Source organism: Heterocephalus glaber, unplaced genomic scaffold (genome assembly GCF_053883595.1).
Source record: "Heterocephalus glaber isolate CG9 unplaced genomic scaffold, H.glaber_assembly_v1.0 deba00001805, whole genome shotgun sequence".
Taxonomy (NCBI): Eukaryota; Metazoa; Chordata; class Mammalia; order Rodentia; family Bathyergidae; genus Heterocephalus; species Heterocephalus glaber.
In genome coordinates, this window is record NW_028258480.1 from 3,708,221 (window position 1) to 3,728,550 (window position 20,330).

At 38.6% G+C, this 20,330-nt stretch overlaps 1 long non-coding RNA gene across 1 annotated transcript; it reads left to right on the plus strand.

The window, feature by feature from the left end:
• The first annotated feature begins 8,372 nt into the window (after positions 1 to 8,372).
• On the plus strand, positions 8,373 to 14,929 carry LOC147820772 (uncharacterized). Its single transcript, XR_015448253.1, has 3 exons — positions 8,373 to 8,435; positions 13,579 to 13,729; positions 14,646 to 14,929. It is a non-coding gene; the product is annotated as an uncharacterized LOC147820772 (long non-coding RNA).
• Positions 14,930 to 20,330: the final 5,401 nt, after the last annotated feature.

Genomic DNA, 20,330 nt, shown 5'->3' on the forward strand with positions numbered 1-20,330 from the left:
CATTATCACGCAATATTCCTCAGTTCTTGCAAAACCCGAGATTATTGACCTCTTGGATAAAAATTAGCCTTTTTAGGAAAATCTGTGCTCTTTTAGACTTAAGCAACCAAGACCAGGATGGGTCCTTGTGCCGCAGGATTTCCATAATGCAGAAGACACAGATGAGGCAGAGTGCAGGAGAAGCCAGCGGAAAGCTAGGTGTGTGAGGGACTTCTTCCTCCTTCCCAAACAGGGAATGAGGATCAAATTCTCTTGAGAAACTGGGGTCCAGAAGCGTTTCCAATGCACTCTTTCTTGAGTAGTAAGAGGAGGCAAGCACATTCCTCCCACACCTCCCTGCCTTGCTATCCTCCTCCTCTCGAATTTCTACACTGCCCTTTTCCTCTCCAACTAAATGTGGGCTGGCTGTGTTGACACAATCACAATATGGAGTATCCCTAATGCTCCACATAAGGAGATATTTTTATTGCAATTTGTGAGAGCCTATTTTTCATTTTCCTTCTCTGGGGAGTAAACCTCACCAGTCTCTCATTGTGACGAGACTGAACACAACATATGGTGGCTGTAGGAGTTGCTGATTCCTGGAAATAAATGTCTGTGCTTAAAAATTAATTATTACCTACTTAAGTCTTTCAATCTAGTGATATCTCTGAGTAAGGTTGAGCTTGCTGAAATTCTAGAAAGCAAAGGAGAGGACTCATAAAATATTTAATAGAATCAAAATCTGAAAGAAAACAAAAGGATGGTACTGGAAATTAGGTGTATGAAGCCATGTCCTCTGGAAGTCACAGAACTTCTACAAGATCAGAGTCCATGACTGATGCTGCCATGACAGCGTGCACACATTACAGAAGAAAGCGAGGAAAAAGCAAAGCAGGCAGGTGAGAGATGCCACAGGTGGGAGGCAGGAGGGTAGAGGTACCGAGGTATCAGTGTCCTGGGTACGCCTGTTCACATGCTCTCTACTCTCTCTGCTACTTCACCCTTCTCTATGGGTTGGGGCATGATGGATGATGAGCTTTGCAGGACCACTGTTGAGGGCCGAGCAAAAAGGCTGAGCATGGAAGCTGCTTGGGCTCAGGGACGCAGTTGTTACCAAAGGCAGAGTCCTGTCACCAGCTGTCAGTGTGGCCCAACACCAGGGACTCCCCGGTGCATCTGAGAGCTGTGAGGCAGGACACAGAGGGGCAGAATGGGACCACACTAGATGTTACTTGCCAGTGAAGGCTGGGCATTATAAAGTTGGCTGTCAGTACTGCCATGGCAGAAAAAGATTCCCCTCATTTCCCCTTGGAATGCCACTCCTGTTTCCTCCATATGTTCTACTTGCCTCTCCTTGTTAGCTTACCGGTGAGGAACTCCTTCACCTGTATTTAACACATCTTATTAATTTTGTCTAAGTTTCACAAGTTTCCTGTTTATTTCTGCTACTTCTAACAACCTTACACCACTTTCTTGTTTTCTTGCATTTACAGATGAATATTCTGAGGCCACAGTGAACCCATATTAGAAAGGGTTATTTACAAGTCTGAGTATTACTGGTAGATTTAGATGCTAGAAGTGCATGAAAGAATAGCATTAAAACTTCAATCAATTTTATTTTAATCTTTCTCTCATATTCATTCAGGCTATCTACAATTCATTTGTGAGGGAAAAATGAAATTAAAAATACTTATAATCTTGAAGCATTACTAGCTTTGGTTATCCTCTGAGGGGATATATGTGTGTGCATGTGTGTATCCAACACCAAAACCAAATAAGAATTATAATAAACAACACTGTTCTCCTCCTAAAGAACTATTAAACCACAAGCCACAAAAAAACAAATGTATGTGCACATAAAGTTAGAGAGCAAAGATATCAGGAGTTTTCATCCTCTAGCATAAATGTGATATTGGAGCATAAAGCCAGGAATTACAATCCCAAATTCTTGCAAAAGTTGGGAAAATATAATAAATTCCCTGTGTGAGAATACAGATTGGGAATCAGTTTTCTGTTGGTGTTGTAACAAATCACCACAAGTTTGGAGGTTAAATAACAGCCGCTGTTAACTCACGGCTTCTGTAGTCGGAGTCCAGGTGCCACCTGGCTCCCTGATTCTTGGCTAAGTCTCAGAGGACGGGGACCAACTTTTCATCATCGCTGTGTCTCCATGTCTAGACGATTTCAAACTGGCAGAATTGAGTTCCACACAATTGGAGAACTGAAACCTTGGTCTCCTGCAGGCTCGTGGCTGGGGTGGTTCTCAGCTGCTCACACTTCTTCCCACACGGACCCTTGTGAAACCATGGCAGGACGAAACCCTGGCATCACGCACTTCAGCCTCTCTGACTTCTCCTTCTGAGAGTCTCGCTTCTCTCTCCAGACAGAGAAAGGGCTTTGCTGCTAAGGACTCACAGGATTACGTCCGGTCCTCGGACAGTATGTGAGGATCTCCCTGTGTTCCATTTCTTCCTCTTAGTGACACCTGTAAAGTACCTAGACGAATGTTGGAATATGTCTGGGAGAAGAAGGCAGAGGCAGTGAGTTTAGAATTTTTCCTACTCCTTATGTTAATCAGCTCTTTGAAAAAGACAGGATTTTCATTTCACGAATTCAAAGGTGTGCAGGAAGGATTTAAGATCAGCGGGCCTGAGACTGCTGCCCTTGGAAGGCCCATTTGCAAGGATGCCCCCTTGGCTCACACCTAGGAGCTGAGAGCTGAGAGACGTCCCAGAGGACCAACTGAGAATAGGGTGTGACTGTGCCTAAGTGTTTGTGCAAACAACACGCTTTATGCTCTCTTCTGGAGAATCTGGAACATGGGCACACAGAAGGCAGAGGAGGCCTATGTGATGAGTCCTCAGGTGAAAATCTTGGGCACTGCATCTCTAAAGTCCTTTCTGGTAGACAATCCCACACGTTCTCAGGGCTCACCGCAGGAGGAATGCAGCGCGTCCCCTGCGTCTCCACTGAGAGAGGACTCTTGGGTGCACTCGGTTCCCTTTGGACGTGGCCTCCTACACTCCTTCCCACCGCTGATTGTGCTGTGTGTCTTTCTGCTGTGAAAAATAAATAAGAGTATGACCGGAATATGTGCTAGTCCTGCGAGTCCCCCTAGCAGATCCTCAAACCTGAGAATGGTTTGGAGACCACAGCCTAAGCAGTCACCTTGGAAATGCTGACTGCCCTGATTGGACCAGTGCACGCTGCATGTAGGTGTGGAAGTGTGACCCTGAACTCCACCCACATGTACAATTGATACGTGTTAATCAAAAATCCAAGAAAATCAACAAAACTTCACCAAAAGAGCAAAAAGTAAATCCACAATGAGAAGAGAGTGTTAACGCACCTTTTACAGTAAATAATACAACACTCTATTCACAAGGCTTTGGGATTCTGACAACTGGACATCACAATTAACAAGATGGACCTAATGATGTGTATAGATCAGCGTGTTCAGTGTAGAGAATATTCCTTCTTATTCTCACACGAATTTAGAAAAATTGACAACATTTTGAACAATCTTATAAAAATTGAAATTGTACACAATATGTTTTCTGATAGTTGATGATGAATTTAGAATTCAGTGATAAAATGATGAATAAATAAAAAGTAAAAGGATTTAAAAAGCTAACTTGTAGTGAAATTGAGCAAGACCTCTAAATAATCAGCAATGAAAGAAAGGGCATGATAGTGACAAAGAGATGGTAAGAACATTATCAGTTTTCTAAACCTCTCAGACTCACCTGAAGAAATTTACAGTTGCACTTTAGAAAAGAAGGGTGGAAAAGCATAGTGCTAAAAAACTAGATGTTTGAAGAGATGAATTCAAAGAAATGAGTAGTAAATAAATATGATAATAATAATAATAAATTACAATAGCAAGGCTCGATGTAAAACTTCCAAATAAAACATTTGAAAGAGCAAGCCAGGAAATCCATTAAAAATTCATAATGATCACTCACATTGTGTTGATAGTTAAATTTGAATTTAATACTAGAAAAATATATCAGGTTATGTTACCACATTAACAGAAGAACTACACTATCCATAGTATAGTAAAATATTTGATAAAATTAAATATTCAATGATGATAAAAATGAGGAAGCTATAACCATAGAAATCTGCCACATTGTGACGAAGGTTATCTAAACATCCAATGGCAATGAGCATATGTAATAAGAAGCAAAAATTGCAATAGCATCAAATATTCAGTATCCAGGAATAAATTGAACATAATCTTTCCAAGAATGTAAAGGAATAATTGTGAAAGGAATTATGAAGCTTATGAAGCCTCTCCAACAATTGTCATGTCCCCTGAGTGGTACATTTGTTGTAATCAATGAAACTACTTTGACATAGGAAGTGTGACCAAAACATAGTAAATGTTTACATTAAAATTTTATGGCATAGAAGACACATAAACCATATCAGTATTTAATTCCTCTGTTTCCCATCATTAGAAAATACAGCATGACGAAATGAACTCTTCACTCAATGTTCTACTGGATCAGTCTGGATGCTAAGACTCAAGTACATATATACATATTGGCTTCTGTGATTATGGACTTTCAGGATCTAGTGAGCAAAGCGGAGACCCAGGGGAGCCAATGGTCTAATCCCAGTCCAGTTCCAGAAGTCAGAGAACCAAGAGTTGATGGTGAATTCTAGCCCAAGTTCAAGTCAGAGCACCAGGGTCCCTGCTTGAAGCCAGTCAGGCAGGAAGAGGGAATCTCCCTCAGTCAAGCTCTTAGTAGATCCAGAAGGTTAACTATCATGGTTCCTGTACTGTGAGAGACCTATCATATAAATAACTTCAGGAGCAAAAGAAAAGAGAGATGCTAGGCAAACAAAGATACATCTGGGTCATTTTTAGGAAAATGGATGGATCTTGAGACCATAATGTTAAAAGAAACAAATCAGATACAGAAGCTCAAGTATCGGCTGGTTTCTCTAATATGAGAGACCCCAAATATGAATAATGTAAAGGGCAAAACAGAAGAGAGATTGTAGGAAACAGGAGGTAGACTCCTTGGGGATGGGAATGGGACCTGGGTAAGGAGAGGGAAAGGTGGGGAAGAAGGAGAAGTAAAAATAATTAAGGTGCAGTGTGTACATGTACCCATTCTCCAAAGTGAGTACAATTATCATGTACTGCAAACATATCCTAATCAAAACTAAGTAATTCCATTCAGACCTTCAGTGGATCGGTTATGCCCTACTCACATTGAGGGAGGGCAATCTGTTTTACTGGCTTCACCAACTCCAACATTAACCTCAGTGAGAAACAATCTCACAGGCACTTCTGGAATTAGGTGTAAGTAAATACTTTGGCATCCTGTGGCCCAGATTGACACGAACTTACCCTTCACAATTAGAAAGTGGTGGGAGCTATTCACAAAATGCATAAAGCGAGAGTCAGCTCCAGAGAATATAGAAGACTCTTACAAATTGATGTTAAAAATATAGATGATGAAATAGAAAATTGGGGAAACAATTTCCCAAGAGAAGGCATCCAAATGACCAATAAATGTGATTTTATGAGCAATCATCAGATGGACATGTACTCAACCTCTACCAGTAGTTCAGAAAATTTAAAATTAAACCACAACAAAAGAAGAAGACAGATCTGGCGAGTGAGTATCCTGAAGGCTGACACTGACAGAGGAGCTAAAGGCTCTCTGCATGGTTCCAGGAAGACTGTGCTGTGGAGACTTAACTGACCTTGTTAGACAGCAAGAGGTTAATTTTATTTAATATAGGTCTCTCTGTAACTTGGCCTTAAACACCCAGGAGAAACATATAACTGAAGATGATATTTATATGAGTTCAACAAGAATTAAAAATTTTTTTTAGCTAAAATTGTTTTAAAAATTATTAGAATTTTTAATGTTTTTACAGCCAAAATGAAGAGAAATTATTTTTTAAAAAGCTGAGATAAGATGATCTCTATTTAGTGGAGGGTCTACCAGTCAACAAGTTACATTCACTATTTTAGTTCCTTCAAGACAGTTTCTAAACATGCCTCTTTTCCCAAGATGCCCTTTTTATTTTTAGTGCTTATACCTTGACTATGCATGCCATAGTCTCTTTAAAAAGTTTTTTTTTTTTTTGCTTTTTCTCGTCTATAGGTTGCCAAACTCCAAGTGATCATACACATAGTATCACCAACAAATGTGCTAGACGTTTCTTTACCAGTATCCACCAGATATCCTTTATAAAGAGGGTTTTTATTGCTAATTTACAACATGGTTTTCACTGAAGGTCCATTTAGTTAGCTACCTAGAAAGGGCCCCTGACTGTGGTCTTTCCTGTCCATCGACCCTTCTCAGCTTGATGCAGTTGGATGAAATCTGCACCCCTTCTCCCCTATCTGCAGTTGGGTCAGCCCTTTGAGGAAGAGCTATTACAGACAGCTAAGCCAGTTAAACATAGTATAGGTCCTCACAACACAGAGGGACAAGCCATTGCTGGGCATGCTCACTTTTTCCTAAAAGCACACTTACATAAAACAAAAGGAAAGGGAGATATGTCAGGAGAAATTCTACATAATCTTGGTGGAAAATCATTTCACAATTAAAATATGATGAGCTCTAGATCTCCTGCCTACAGGCCAGCTATGGCTTTGTGAGACACAACTCCATTTCGGCCTCTGGTCACAGCTAAAAACTCAATGATCCAGTGATGCTGTGATGCTCTGGGCAAGAAGACATCCTGGGAGGAACAAAATCTTCATCTGCATGGCTCCTCATTTTTCTAGGATTTTCACCACTGCTGCCCTCTGAGTCAAATATTACATTTGTTTCTCCTGTGTACTGAACACTCTGTCCTATGTCATCTGTTACATTTGTTTCTCCTGTGTGCTGAAGTCTCTGTCCTGAGTCATCTGTTACATTTGTTTCTCCCCTTGTACTGAATAAAGATGGGGCAGTCTCTGGGCCTTCTGTTTTTGCTGGCAAGAGCAGCATTGATCAGGCTCAAAGTTAGCTTCTTCTCTAAGTCTCATTTTATTTCCCTTTCCTGTATAATAAGTTAATTTGCTTTGTGCTGTTGTGGCTCACAGGAGACTAGGGCTTGCTGCAGAGGTTCTAGTAATGTCCCCTTTCCCTATTCTCTACAGTTAAGAAATAGTAGAAAGTATAGAATCCTGATAAAGAAAATTCATTCTTGTATGTATAAATATATTTGACTCATGTATTAGCAAATCTAAGATTAGAATATTTCTCATTCTTGCCTTTTGGTAGAACAAATTTATCTAAATGAAATCATAAAAATGTTGAATAATTTTTCAAGCAATAACTTGAAATCAACTTATAACCTAAACAGCAGTAGAACATCGTAGGACTTCTGTAAGACATATGAATTGTACTGCAGTAAACCAAACAAAATAACTATCCAAATTCTAAAGTTCCTATGAAATGTTTTTAAATTTTAGCAGTTTCTCAACTCAACTGAGGCTTTCCAAATGACAAATAAAAAGTACCTTGAGAGGCTGAAGATTTTTTAAACTGTAAAGTGCACCCGCAGCATGATATGTAGCCTCTTTCACGTAACACTTTCCAGTCATCCTAGAAATCCCTCTCTAATATTATTTTCTTTTTAATTCTGTCTCCTATGCTTAAAGAAACAGAATATTTAGGTATATGTGGAGTGTATCTTCATATCAAATGATATTGATGTTTTATATTCATTTCCAGTACTCTCTGATTGGAATGTTCTGTCTTGCTATTAACTTATTTGAAATTATTTCTGAATTACCGAATCCTATGTAATTTTATTGTAAAGTTCCCTATTTTGCTATGATTCACTGATCTGGGCAAATGAAAATAATCTTGAAGCCAGGCCACTCAGGCACATGCAACATTATTGAACTGAACAGGATCAATTTGGAAATAAAGTATCATTTCACCCCCAAAATCCCAGGGGAAATCAATTATTTTTCTCTGCATTTTACACGTATAAATAATGTTCCCTTGTTTTGTTTTATATAATTTATCAAATTGATTCATATTCAAATAATTTCAAATATTGTAATGAGGTCTCTTGCTAATTCTCTTCCATAAATTGCAACTGTTAAAAAGAGAGAGAGAGAGAGAGAGAGAGATCTCGCCAGAAACCACCTGTGACAGCCTTGGGATTCTTGTTAAATCCTAAAGCTTTTCTTCTGTATGATATAAATAGCAAGAAACATACAGGCAGTTGTTATGTAGGTAAATCCCTATACTGTTCCAAGAGTTGTAAGACAAGATTATTATCTTTACTTATACCATGTGTCTAATAGGAAAATAATTTTTGGAAATTACTGGTCAGGTGAACCCAACTGAGACAATGCTAAAAGAGATGCCTTTCAGATTTAATGTGCATGACCGCCCCCTGGGAACCTTGTTGAAAACATTTCATGATTGTTCCTGTATCTCCAGAGCAGGATCTGATGTTCTGGACCTGAGGCGCTGGTAGGTGAAGCTGAGCAGCTGGTGGCTGAGGGACCACACTTAGGAGCAGGACAGCGCTAAGAGGATCGCCTGCTCCCCACTGAGAGGGCGATTGCAGGCAGCTGGTGTGGACTCCTCTTATAATCCGCGAAGGAAGGAAGGAAGCCCAGCTGTGACCGACTCGTGTTCCCAGTGGCTGCTCCTGTCTTGTGGCCTGGCGGGATGAAGGGCTCTGTGCTCCTGGGCGGGTCCCTCCTCCTCTCTCTGTTGGTTTGGAAATCCTGTGAACTTGAACCAGGTAAAACAAGAAATCCCTTAGGAGGATGGCGACATAAGGCTGTTTTCTAAAACACTGTTGGGTGAAGACCCGTTCTGTTTTCTCTCTCCCTGCCTACAAACAGAGCAGGGTTGCCTTTCTCTCAGTGGATTTAGTTTTAAAAGTTAGTGTGTTTGCTAATGACGAGCCCCATCTCTTATAGAACTGGGGTTCATTTAACGTGAGAGAACCAGGAAAGAAAGGCTCTTGTGGCCAGAGTTCCATGAGCTAGTGGGAAAGGAGGGTGGGAGCTCGTAGCTGGGCCCTGGGGCTTGAGAAGTGGAATGGAAATTGTACAGCTGTGAGTCTGTGCATCAGCTGTGAGTCAGCTGTGTGTCTGGGTGGCTGTAGCTCAGGTGGCTGTGAGCTCTGTGCATGGAAGATGTGGGAACAGACAGCCTGAGTGTCCTCCTTGGTAACTGTGGACCAGGGCACCAGAAATAAGTGACCGAAAATGCACTGCACCTTATGGAAAAGCGAGAGAGCCAGTGACACGAACATGCTCGCTGCTTAAATCTAGACCTTGCTACCATTGAGGAGTAACTCAGGGAGTTTCTCTGCTTTGCCTCTGTTGCCAACCAATCTATTTCTTGTGGAAAACCTCTAGCTGTGGCCTGTTACCCTGGGGACACACAAAGCTTTTAGCCCTTTCACTGTAAAGAGCTGGTGCTATGAAATTAATGGATGGCTATGTGAGAGCAATCCTGCTTGCTATTTTTCCCTTCACATCTTTGATTTCCTTCTGTTATACCAAAAACTGTGGTCATTTTGCAGCTGTGAATGTGGGCACCCCCTAGACCAGTTGTTCTCAGACTTTGATGTATATACAGGTCATCTGGGGTCTCGTTAAGTGTAAAGTGATTCAATAGGGTGGGGATAAAATGGAGAGTTTAGTAGTTGAAATGAGTACCCAGGTGACCCCGATGTTGCCCATTGATGGACCAGACTGATTCATTAGGCTTCAGATAAATTACTCGCTAGCTCGTGTCAGTATTCCCTGATAGAGAGTAAGTGATGATGTGTGAGTTGGCAATTTGTGGCTCTGGTCCTTTCTTTCCACTCTGCCATATCCTTTAAGATGCAGCCCTTCAGTGGGTAGAGAGGTGCTGTTGATTACAACAGTGCCTGAGCTGACTCTTGGTGGCCAACGGCAATAATGTGAATTGTTATTAGTGCCAGGCACATTAGTGGTTTGAGCATTTCATTTTTTTCTGGGAAAATGAAGGGATTATTTGTCCTATCTTAGAATATGAGAGAGAGAGAGAGAGATAAAGAAAACACATTACCCAGGAACTCTAGACTTACGAGAAACTCTATTAAAGAGAACTCTATTTATTTTACATGATGACAATCATCTTGGGCGTCTCCAATGGAAAAAAGCTGTGGTACATACAATAGATTCTTTTGACATGAATCATGAACATCATGGAGAAGGATTGTAGGTTTGTTTCATTTCTACCGTAAATCTCACTTCTAAATCTGTTATTTTTGCTATCAATATTTGTTGCTTAGATAAACAATCTATACCATTAATGTTTCTGGCAAAAATACATTTTATGCAAAAGTATCACATTTCTTATTGTATTTGTCTGTCCTTTTTCAGTCACCTCCATAATCAAAAGTGTCGAAGTGTTCAACTTCAGGTTTCTAGCCCAAGTGAGGCTCCCTTTTTAAGCTACTATTTAAAGACAGACCTGTACAGATCACTGGATACTCCCAAGGGTCCCTAGGTCTAAAACTAGATCAATACTTTATTCATCTGTAAGTTAGCTAATTAAAATTCATGTTGAAGATGAAGTGCAAACCATGTGACTGGCAATTAGGTGAAGGGATGATTTTTGTTTTAGGGAGTGATGACAAATGTGTCTTGCATTTACTTATGACAGTTGGGCTGCAGTCACAGTATCCTCAGGTTCATACGAGAATAGCAAACCCTATTGTACTCATCTTTTCTGTAGTTTTCAGATTCTGGTCCAGGTTATTGTAATTTATTGATGCAGAAAATTGATGAATGTCTTTCCAGATGGGAGGGACTTTTGATCACATGTATTTAAGTTGCTTTCCCTTAATATAAGTTCACTGATCCCCTCACTTGTAGGTCATTTTCTAAGTTCTAGGTTGTGTTCTAAAGTTTAAATGGGATTTCTCATTGAATCACAAAAGCTTGAAAAGTAGGTGATAATCAGTACAATCATTTAAATGAGTAAAATGGCTTCAAAGTAAGTAAATAACCAATTTATCTTTTGAGATGGATTTTCATAGCTTTGTAAAATACAGAGCTAGGAAGTATCCACCACTCAGGTAGTTATGGCACACTTTAAATATGTCCAATATGAATTGTGCTACATGGGTAAAATGAAATATACATATAAATATGATACCTGAGTATTTTAATTTGTAAATATGGCTACTAGAAATATGAAAGCTTCACCTAATGGTTTGTATTATGTTCCTGACAGATTGCACTTTTCTGCATTAAGGTAGAGACACACTAACACATTATTCTTTGAATGAGTTTTAGCAGTGACTTCGATGTGTACTGAGGATTAGTTGTTAGCCAGAATGAAAAGATGGCCCTTTGATAATGGCACAGAAGTTAGAACTGAAGATATACACCTGGGAGCCAACTGTTCCATCACAAGGGTATTATCACTCAGCTATGAGTTTTCTTATCCTGTCACTTCTTGTGGGATCAATAAAATTGTAAGTGCTATAATTCACTAAAATTCATGTTGCCTTTTTCTTCAGGGCTACAAAGTTTGGAGTTTTTTTCTTAGAATTTTCAAGCACAGTTGTAATGCTTGTGTGATCTGTTCTCATATAGATGGCAGGTACTGACATAGGCAATGTCAACATTTCAGATCAGTGGTTTTGAAAAGATCCAAAGTTAGGACCTGTGTCTTCTCAAATTTCCGACCCTCACCTGCTGTTATATTTTAATAGTATAGTGAATGATACGTGGATGTGTACAGAAGGGCAGTTTTTCTGGAAAGAGAAAATGTAATTAAAGATGATCCTCAGGCCAAGAGTTTCTCTTATCCCTCCATCTCGTGGTAGAGATAGAGGCAAAGAGGTTGAAGCATCAGAGCAGATGGGAGAATAAAGTGCTTGCCACTCTGTCTACTGTTTTACTTCTGTTAAGTGAGTGTAAGGTGCCATATTGGTAAATTTTTTAGAATTGACAGGTTCTATTCAAATTAAATCACCAAAATTATGTGTCTAGCATTAAGACTCAGAAACATTTCAGGTGTTCCAAAAGAACGATGTTTTCCTGTTATCTGAGATCCAGTACAGATCAGCACTGGGCGATGCCCATACATTTCAGGTGTTTTGCTTGGCAAAGAGGTATGTGTCACCAACCATTATTATATGTTCTTACTTTATCCTTTGACTGATAGATGTTTTTGTAGAGAATGCAGCTATTTAGAGGATGCTTATGGCACAACTAGAATTTCTGAAATTTGGCTAATTCCTTTCTGGAAAAGTTTTAAATATATAGAAGAATTGAAAGAATTTAGTGAAACCATGTATCTATAACCTAGAGGACCAGTTTTCTAAACTTTATCACCTATCCACTTTCCCATCTACCAATTTCTAGGTACATTTCTCATGGAAGGCGTGAGTATATTTTCCCTCATGCATGTCATGAGTTAGGGATCAATATTCATATAAGGCTATTTATTTGAAGAAAATTTAGCTATATTTCATAAAGATTACACAAGTATATACATTTGTCTACTCGGCTATTTGTTTTAATCCAAAACCTTTGTCAACATCCTTCCCCTCCACTTCTGATGCTAGCTGTCATTAGATTGTATAACATTAGAGATGAAAACAAGTGTATGATGATTTGAAGGATGAGTGATAAAAAATGAAGGAGAACAAAGAACACTTCTGAGGTTTTGGGCCTTCTCCATGGTGGGTCTAAACATTGGTCATCCTTACTACATGACTTTCTGAATGGATCTATAATGAATGGCAGATTAAATCTTTCTATTTCATGCTCACCTTCTAAAGGGGCTCTTAAGGCGTTTTGATCCCAGCTACTTCATGGGTATCCACCAAGTTCTCAACTATTCATTATTTCAAAATGAAATATGGATGTAGCCTAATATACCTTACCTGCCTGCAGTTCTTGTTCTCTCGGATATACAGGCCAGGCACATCCTACCCTTGTAAGTTCACAAATATGTAGAATATTTGAATGAGATTTTAGCCTTCTTCTACATCAGCACTTGGATTCTGAGTCATTCTCCTGGAACTGCCTATGGATTGGCATTGGAGATGAGAAGCCACCTCCCTGTCTCCCCTGCTGTGTGGGAACAAAAACAGCCACAGAGAGAGGGGACCCTGAAACTCCCAAAGTACTACAGTGATGAGTTGGGATGCTAGTTCAAGATGGTGGACCAACTGCTTCTTGTCTTTTGAATGGGGAACCTACATTTCCCGCCAGACTAAGAAATAGGCTGTTGAAAATTTTCCCCACACATTTTAGTGTCTTTTCAGTCTCCGATCTTGAGGTGGGGGATAATTCTAGCGGGTTTGATGTTGAGATTCATGGTCCATTTAGCTCTTAATGGAATGTTTGTCACATCCAACAGTCATTTTGATTTTTCAAACTCTATAAGTTTGGGGATCTAGGGCCAATCCTGGATCAGTATGTTTCATTTTAAAATCCTATCATAACTTTTTTGAGATTTATTGAGCTAACTTGCCTTCCTCTCACCCGAAGTCAATTGTTTTGGATTTTTTATGACTTAGTTACATGAAAGTAATATGTTCTTCACACAAAAATATCAGTGACATTAGAAGGGATATTATCCTGTGTTTCACTTGCTCTGATTTTAGGGTTAGATTCTCATCCATGGTGCCGTTTGGAATGAGTGGGGATACTGTCAACGCCCCGAGTGATAACTCTCAAAGGACAAAAGAAGAAAATCAGCTGCCAGTTTTCAGACAAAGTAATGTACGTGAGCCCAGTTTTGTCTGTTTTAACAAGGTGAGAATAAAAAGTTTGTCTGTCATTTCATGGTTAAGGATAATTGGAGAAGTCTAATTTCACTGAAGGAAATGATACAAATCCGAATCCAAAAATATGTGCTCTAATGTGTGCTCAAACTGCTCAGGTCTAATCTGAACTTGTACATTCAGTGTCTGTCATGGACTGCCCTTGGGTAGAGTCATAGTTTTGTTGCTTGTGTATAAATACCAATAGGTTCCATACCAAACAATTTCCTTAGCTTTTATCTCTACAAATTGTTTTATTTATTTATTTATTTATTTTCTTGTCTACAAATTGTTTATTGTCAGTATAACCTGTGACAAAGTGAAATGGCCAACACCAGGTCTCCAATTTCATGCTAATACTTGCAAAACAAACACGTATACAGACATGTGTATGTGTAAGATAATGCATGAATAATAGAAATAGGGAAATAGGTCAGCTAGGCTTCACATTTTAGAGGAATTTGCTACACATAATCAGCACTTTTCCTAAGAGTAACAGCTGCAGAGAAATCCCTTTTTTAGGGAGGGTTTTTCTGAGTTTATTTTAAAAGTCTGTCAGAAAGCTTGTGTGTAAAGGCTCTGATGTGAATGTGACATTTCATGAGAAAATGTTTTTCTCTAGGGATCTGCTATCCACTTGAAATCAAAGTTGAGGTGGTTGATATAAATTCTTGGTTTTATGAAATTTTAGAAAAGAAGTGATTAGACAATATTTAGATGCTAGTCACTTTAATAGCATATTTAAGTTATGTAATTGAAATAGTGGGGTAATCCTATGAATTATATTGAAGGGTTGAAAGTCGATTCTTCATAGCATGCTAGTTAAACATCTGTGAGTTCTTGGAACAAGTTATTAGGTAAGAGTTACACAGAAGCAACTTTTAACTTCTTTTCTCCTTTATCTACAGGACAGACTACCTGGGAATTACTGGGTTGATAACGTCTGCAGTATGACTTCCTCTCCCTGCCAAGATGCAGAAGGCAAGTAGTTCAGAGCTGCCTGGGGCCTCGTTTCAGAAATGTTCTTGTTCAATGTGATCTAAGATGAGCAGCAACCTGCTACCCATTTACAAGCCTCCTAGGATTTCGGATGGTGTGCATCTAAATGTGAAGCTTAAAATTTTAAATGTGTTAAATATAATTGAAAGGGTCATTCTAACTTTGTACGTGAAGTCAAGTTCATAATAAAGCTGTGCCTGTATGAAGCTTGCCTAGGTCTTTGGTAGGTTTTGGTAAGTTTTGGTTGGCTCCTTCTTCAAAACACAAATATTACTCAAGACTCAGATTATGTTTATCACAGCTTGGTTCTCAGGCTGACAGAGGTTTTCTAATTCTTCTCTGAATTTTAATTACTCAGTACATTTCTGGAACTGAAATTCTGTACCTTTGAGTACATTGTTTGTGCTGGGGCAAAACTCATTCCAGGGGAGCTTGAACAAGAGGATAATACAGACACATACGCGGGGATGTATGCACATGAATGGAAAAATGGGGAGTTTGGAGTAGAACATTGTACCTACATTTCTTGCTCCTAGTGGAAGTGGTAAAAAGAAAACTCAGGATAGATACAAGGAAAGGTGAAAAATATCTTTACTCCCAATTTATCTTTGGTAAACCTGAATGAAACTCTTTCCCCTCGATTGAAAAGGGATATTTTGAACCTCAAAGAACACAGACATGTAAACACTGTCATCTAGAATTTTGGCATGACTTATTTGATCTGCTGGGCTTGGTCAACAGGTCCCCAACCACGACAATTTATTAACCTGAAATCCTTTCCATGATAACAGAAACCAGAGCAGACTTAGATAGAATTTGTTGGAACATCTGAAAACATTTTTAAAAATGAAAATAGCAGTACTTTTATTTCCTTAGAGTGTGAATAAATTAAAGGTACATCATGATTTGTCATAATCTTTTACAAACCTTAGTAGATTTTTGACTACTCCAAGGAAGTACAGATCTACTTGAAATAATAGTAGTTTTGAATGTTGGGTTTTTGATCCTGATGTTTTTGACTTTTAATTTTTGACATTTGTTATTTTAGAAAATATCTTTCAATTTGTTTTTTTAAATATTAGGTAATTTCCCTTAATTATATTAATGTTGATTCCTGTAGTAGATAGTATGCCAGGGGAAAGTAAGCTAATACTTCTGACATTTATTTGCTAAGGATTTATGTACCTATGAAAATGAGGAAACAGGATTTCTGCCATAAAGAACCTTATTAATTTCCTGGAGGCATAAGAGGTTGACTACTTGAAAAGTTGTTATAGCAGATAAATTTGCTATAAATTCTACTTTTCCCTTAATGCTTAGAATCAAGGTGGTATGAGGCAAAATTAATATATTTTAGAGGGTTTAAAAACAATGATCTGGATGTAGAAGTATGAGGCATGCTGAAACTGAAGATGTTTCCTGGGATTGGAGGCTTGTAAGCATACGAATCGTACTTCTTAAGAAACTGGTATCTTTTAGGTCTCACCTTAGGTTTGCTGGTTTTCTCTCCCTGTCCTGAGGACTCTCAGTATTCAGATGAACTTTTTGCTGAATACTCAAAAAGACTGAGTCAGGGTTAGTAACTCTAGGGGAACAATCAGGTTTTGCTCCTCTTAAAGCACCCTTGACAGCTTACAGAGAAAAGGAGATGGACTGAAGCCAGTTGGTTTCTGGGGTGGTCTCCTGGTGGGAGAGTAGGGTGGGGTGGGGAAGTCTGTGTCTGATGGGTGAACAGAGTTGCCACAGTTGTGGGCTCTGTAACAGTCCTAATAAAGGTGATTAAGGAATGGGTTCTTCATATTTCTCTGCTTCTAATATATAAGTGCATAAACAGTCAAACCTAGTTAGTTGTAGAGAAAACTGCAAGATTTGTGCTTTAACTTTTGGAAAGTTAAATTTTTACACATATGAGTTGATTATACTGATATGCTTTGGGCAACACTAAGAATTACACCTGTGGTCATTGCCATGACTACTCTGGTAGTACATTGAGATTCCATTTAACCCCAATCAGAGTGGCTGTCATCAACCGTACAAAAATAATGAATGCTGGAGAAGAGGTGGGAGAAAGGAATCTTCCTGTATTAGTGGGAATGTAAACTAGTACAACCACCATGGAAACCAATATGGAGATTCCTCAAAACAGTAAAATAGCAATGCAATTTGACCCAGCTATACCACTCTTGGATCTATTCCTGATAGAATTAAGGACTGAATACTGTTGGGATACATACACGTGTGTAGTAGGCAATTCCCAGTAGCTAAGATGAAGAAAAGTCTAGATATCTGTCAACAAATAAAGGGAAAAAGCAGATGTAGCCTATGTCCATAATGGAATATTACACAACCATAATAAAGAATGAAATCCTGTCATTTATAAGAAAATAGAGGGAATAGAAACCATCATATTAAGGGAAATTTCTCAGAATGAGAAAGGTAAATATATTTTTCTCATGTGAGAAACCTAAAACACATAAATAAATAAATAAATAAATAAATGAATGAATGAGAGATAACAGGACCCTAGGCGCTGACTTTAAGATATGAGGAAGAGGATGAACAGGAGGGGAGAGGAAAAGGATGAAGGGGTGATAGTTGGATTGACATTGGTTAAGATATGTTAAATGCGTGCACCAACTTCCCAAAATAAACCCCCTCATTATGGAATACTACAGGCATCAAGAAAACACAATAAAAAGATAAATCCCCCTTGATCATGTTGAATTATCTTTCTAATGTGAAGCTGCATTCATTTTTCTGGAATCTTGTGGAGGAGTTCACATCTGCCTCCTCATGGAGATCATGCTCTTTCCTTCTATTGCCCTTGTCTGGTGTTGGCATCAGGATAATACGGGGCTTGTGAAAGGAACGTGAAAAGATTCCCTTCTTTTCACTACTCGTTTGGAAGAGTTTTGTCACACTATGTGACTGTGGTGGGGCACAGAATGAAAGATTACTTGGATTGGGCCGGGGATCTAGCTCAGTGGTTTCGCTGCCTGCCTCGCAAGTGGAAGGACCCGAGTTCAATCCCTGGTACCAAAAAAAAAAACAAAAAAAAAGAAAGAAAGATTACTTGGAGATGAGACTTCAGTTCAGTCACAGAGGGGCCCCAGAGGGGCTGATCCTTCAGCTTAAGAGAGCATCAGGGAAACAGCAGTGAGCTGAGACCTCTGGGGTTGTATATTGTAACAAGGACATGATCAGGCAGAGGGGACACAACGGCCAAAGCAAACATCTCTGAGAACACACTGCTTTTCACTCTGCACATCTTACATCTTTACTCAAAAGAATGTCAGACAACCAACCATTGCTCAGCTCTGGATAGGTGACATACATTCTTGAGATAGAAGGCAATAAGCTGGTCACTTCAATGAAAATGACAGTCCTTATAAATTTACTGATAAAATTCAAACTTAGAGCCCAAAATTAAAATCTTAGAAAACTTATTTACTGCCACGAGTTTGACAGCTTTCTATCTACTCTAACCAGTGTGACACATCACACTGACTAAAGAAGCACAGAGGAGGAGCCAGATGATTTCCACCAAGCCAAACAATAAACTTGCAAAAATATAAATGTAAAACAGTAATGCCGCTCTGCTATTTTTGGGAAATAGTTATTTTTTATTAAAATGTATTTTTTTTTCTGTTAACATATGATGTTTACTAATTCTTTTAAATTATTTAATAAATAGTTTTTTATACATAGCTTCAATGAAAAATGAAAAAGAAGGGAAGACAATTCCTTTTACAACAACTTCAGAAAAATTAGGTACCTAGGAATTGACATAACCAATGAGATGAACAATCTCTATAATGAAAACTACAGAACTTAGAAAAAAGAGATGGAAGAGGACATTGGGAAATATAAAGACATCCCTTGTTCTTGGATGAGCAGAATTAATATTATTAAAAAGCCATATTGCCACTTTAATAATCTATTAAAGTCATAACAGCATTCTTCACACAACTAGAAAAAATAATCTTAAAATTGATTGAAAGCTGAAGAGACTCGGAATAGCCAAAGCAATTCTGAGCAAAGAGAACAATGTAGGAACTATTAGGATACCAGATTTCAAATTATACTATGAAGCTATAGCAATAAGAATACGGCACTGTCACATAAATAGACATGTAGACCAATGGAACTGAACAAATGACAGAAAAAGCCTCAGTACTTTCAGCCTTCTAATTTTTGACAAAAGGGTCAAAAATGTGTTGGAGAAAAGACGTTTTTAACAAATTTTGCTGGGAAAACTGTATATCCACATGAAGAAATCCAAAGTAGATCCACACCTCTCACCATGTACTAAAAGCAAATCAAAATGGATCAAAGGCCTAGATACAAAAATAGAAACTTTGAAACTGCTGGGAGATAATTTTGGTGAAACACTTGAAGCCATGGACATAGGCAAGGACATCCTGAACAGAACTCCAAGAATAAAGAAATGTTTGATTACATCAAATTAAAATCCTTCTGCAAAGCAAAGGAAACAATCAACAAGAGTGAAGAGACAATCTACAGACTGGGAAGCTTGCCAGCTACTCTTCTCATAGATGACTAATGTGTAGAATATATGAGGAACTAAAAACAATATCAACTTCCCCCAAACAAATGACCCAATCAAAAATGGGCAAATGAATTGAATACACACTTCTCAAAAGAAGTGCAAATGGACAATAAGTAGATGGAAAAATGCTCACACTTTAGCTATTGTGAAGAAGCAAATCAAAACAACTCTGAGATTCCGTTTCTCTCCAGACAGTATGGCTATCATCAAGGACACCAAAAGCCACAAATAGTAGCGAGGATGTGGAGAAAAGGGAACTCTTCTACTGTGCTGGTGGGAATGTCAAGTAGTAGAACCACCCTGGAAATCACCCTCCACCCTTGTGGAGATTCCTCAAAAAGCTAAAAGTAGAAATTCCATTTGACTCAGCTATATTTCTCCTAGCTGTATTTCCAAAAGAATTAAAGAAACTGTACATGTGCTTGCTAAAATTGAAACTATACATACCCATATTTATATTGGTGCAATTCACAGTAGCTTAGCTCTGGAAACAACCTAGATGTCTATCAAAAGAAGAATGGATAAAAAAAATGTGGTATATATACACAGTGGAATATTATTCAGCCACAAAGAGGAATGAGATCATGTCATTTGCAGGAAAATGGATCGAACTTGAGACCAGAGTGTGAAGTGAAATATGTAAGACTCAGGAAGCTAAATATCACATGGTTTCATTTATATGAGAAACCTAAAATATCAATCAATCAAGGGAGAGATGGGAGGAAACAAAAAGGCAGAATTTCTGGAGATGGAGAAGGGGATGGGTGGGGGAAGGCAAATAAGAGGGAATAAAAAATCAGAAATGATCAAGGTAGATTAATGTTCTATGCATGTACCAGTTCCCCAAATGAATATCAGTATTATGCATTGGAAATGTACACTAATGAAATTAAAATGAATAGCTGCTAATTAAAAAAATAAACCAATAATTTCTCTGTGTCTCTCTGTCTCTAAAAGAACACAATACTAACAGTTTGGTATTGGTACCACTGCCTTGGTCGGTTCTCAGGGGGCAGCAGTGTTT